Source organism: Protobothrops mucrosquamatus, unplaced genomic scaffold, assembly GCF_001527695.2.
Source record: "Protobothrops mucrosquamatus isolate PMUCROS unplaced genomic scaffold, P.Mucros_1.0 scaffold1773, whole genome shotgun sequence".
NCBI classification, from domain to species: domain Eukaryota; kingdom Metazoa; phylum Chordata; class Lepidosauria; order Squamata; family Viperidae; genus Protobothrops; species Protobothrops mucrosquamatus.
In genome coordinates, this window is record NW_015387911.1 from 162,425 (window position 1) to 164,866 (window position 2,442).

A 2,442-nucleotide genomic window follows, 5' to 3' on the forward strand; every position below is an offset into this window, starting at 1 on the left:
TATATGCCTTGGAGCCTAGATAAACTTTAGTCGTGTTCACAGAACACATCAGACTAGACTAGAAGGCAGCTAGTTAATTTACAATCCAGGCTGTTGTGGGAATGCAGCCCTTGCTTAAGGAAGATGATATGAAGCAGATCTTTCCATGCTTTTCAAAACAGAACGTTTTGTGAATGCGGCAATTGTGTCTCCTTATCCTTCCTAGGCTGAGGATTCAGGGTATTGTGTGAACCCAATCAAATGCAGTCTTTAACCCATCAAAAGCCCTACCCCAAATCCTGTAATGCTGCATTTCTCAACCAAGGCAACTTGAAGCAGTGTGGGTTTCAATTCCCAGAATTCCCCAGCCAGCACACACGGACTTCAACTCCCAGAATTCCCTAGCTAGCGCACATAGACGTCAACTCCCAGAATTCCCTAGCTAGCATGCTTTGACTTCAACTCCCAGGATCCCCCAGTCAGCATATGTGGACTTCAAATCCCAATGCTCCAAGCCTGCACACATGGACTTCAACTCCCAGAATTCCTCAAGCCAGCTTACTTCAACTTCAACTCCCAGAATTCCCCAGTCAGCATATGTGGACTTCAACTCCCAGAATCCCCCAGTCAGCATGCTGTCTGGGGAATGCTGGCACTTGAAGTCCACAATCTTAAAAGTTGACAGAGTTGAGACAGATTGCCCTAGAGCAGGGGGTGGGGAACCTTGGCTCTTTTATGACTTGTGGACTTCAACTCCCAGAATTCCTGAGTCAGCAGGGATGGTTCGGGGATTCTGGGTATTGAAGTCCACGAGTCATAAAAGAGCCAAGGCTCCCCACCCCTGCCCTAGAGAGAGACAGCGTGGTGTGGTGGTTAAAGCGATGGAGTTGAGAGACTGGATCTCACATCTTCCCACCGGCAGCTTCCCAAAAGCCAGCCGGGCGGCTTTGAGCCAGACACTCTCTCTCAGCCCTAAGAAGGCAGCATTGGCTAACCATCTTTGAAAATGTCACTAAGAAAACTGCACAGACGTCTCCAGGCAGACTCCAGGAGTCTAAGAGTGTCTTGGACTGGGACAGCAACTGCGGTCCTAAACCTGAGAAGGCAGTTTACAAGGAACAGCCCCTCAGCTGCCAACCTGGAATAAATAAAGGTTAGTAACCGGAGAAGCCGCCGTGCAGGCCCCCGTTTCTCTGGGACGCTCTGTGGAAGCAAGGGATAGATTTTGAAGAAGCAGGAGAGAAAAAGAAGGGGTGGTTTTGAAGTTGGGGATTGGAAGAGACTCCTGAGAACTCCGTGGGGAGCCAAGAAAAAAAAAAAAAGAACGGATCCCGGAACAAAGCAATCCAGAATTTTTACCCAAGGGATAAATACAAGGCTGAAATTGCACTTCGGACACATTGTGCAAAAACCCAAGTCTCTGGAGAAGGCTTTGAGGGGAAGGAAGGAGAAAAGGAGGGTGGAAGGGAAGAGGGAGGGAGGAAGGAAGGAGAGGGAGGATGGGAAGAAGGAAGGAAGGAAGGAGAGAGGGAAAGAAGGAGGGAGGGAGGGAGGAAGGAGAGGGAGGATGGGAAGGAAGGAAGGAGGAAGGAGGGTGGAAGGGAGGATGGAGGGAGGGAAGAAGGAGAGGGAGGAAGGAGGAGAGGGAGGATGGGAAGAAGGAAGGAGGGAGGGAGGGAGGAAGGAAGGAAGGAAGGAAGGAAGAAAGGAAAAAAGAGAAGACAGGAGAGAGGGAAGGAGGGAAGGAAGGAAGGAGAGAGGGAAGGAGGGAGGGAGGAAGGAAGGAAGGAGAGAGAGAGGATGGGAAGAAGGAAGGAAGGAGGAAAGGAGGGAGGAAAGGAGGAAAGGAGGGAGGGAGGAAGGGAGGGAGGGAGGGGAAGGAAAGGAAAAAAGGAGGAGAAAGAAAAGGAGAAGGAAGACGACCACAGCAAGTGGAGGGACTTAATAACAGCAGCAATATCCCAAACCTGCTTTTCCAAAACGCAACCGGACTTTCTTGGGTTTTTTTCCTTGAAAACATTTCACTTTTCATCCAAGAAGCTTCTTCAGTTCTGAGGAAGGTTTTTGAACGAGAAGCAAAACATTTTCAAGGGGAAAAAAAACGCAAGAAAATCCAGTTGCCTTTTGGAAAAGCCGCTTTGCGAAAACCACGACCTGGATGGTGGAGAACCTCCGTAGACAACAGCAGCCGTGGCTACATCCCTGGGAAACCTGAATGTCCAGACAGGGGCAGACGTCCCGGGGGGAGAAAATCTTGCTCTGGGGTTGCTCAGAGTCAACATCAACTTGATGGACACATCAGCTGCCAAGGCCAGACTTGGGAAAAACACCAGCTTTACCGTGGCGTCTAGGCAGGACCAAACACGTCTCCTGGATGGGCCCTCGTGTCCATCCGCACGTGCCGTCCCACTTGCAAGTGACACGTACAACGTCTCTGGGCTGCTGCGCAACATCTGCTTGAGA

The 2,442-nt window shown here is 50.4% G+C and overlaps 1 protein-coding gene across 1 annotated transcript in view; it reads right to left on the bottom strand.

Annotated features, from left to right (window-relative positions):
* RYR1 (ryanodine receptor 1) overlaps positions 1-2,442 on the bottom strand; it is a 108,013-nt gene that overhangs the window by 105,389 nt on the left and 182 nt on the right. The window lies entirely within an intron of this gene.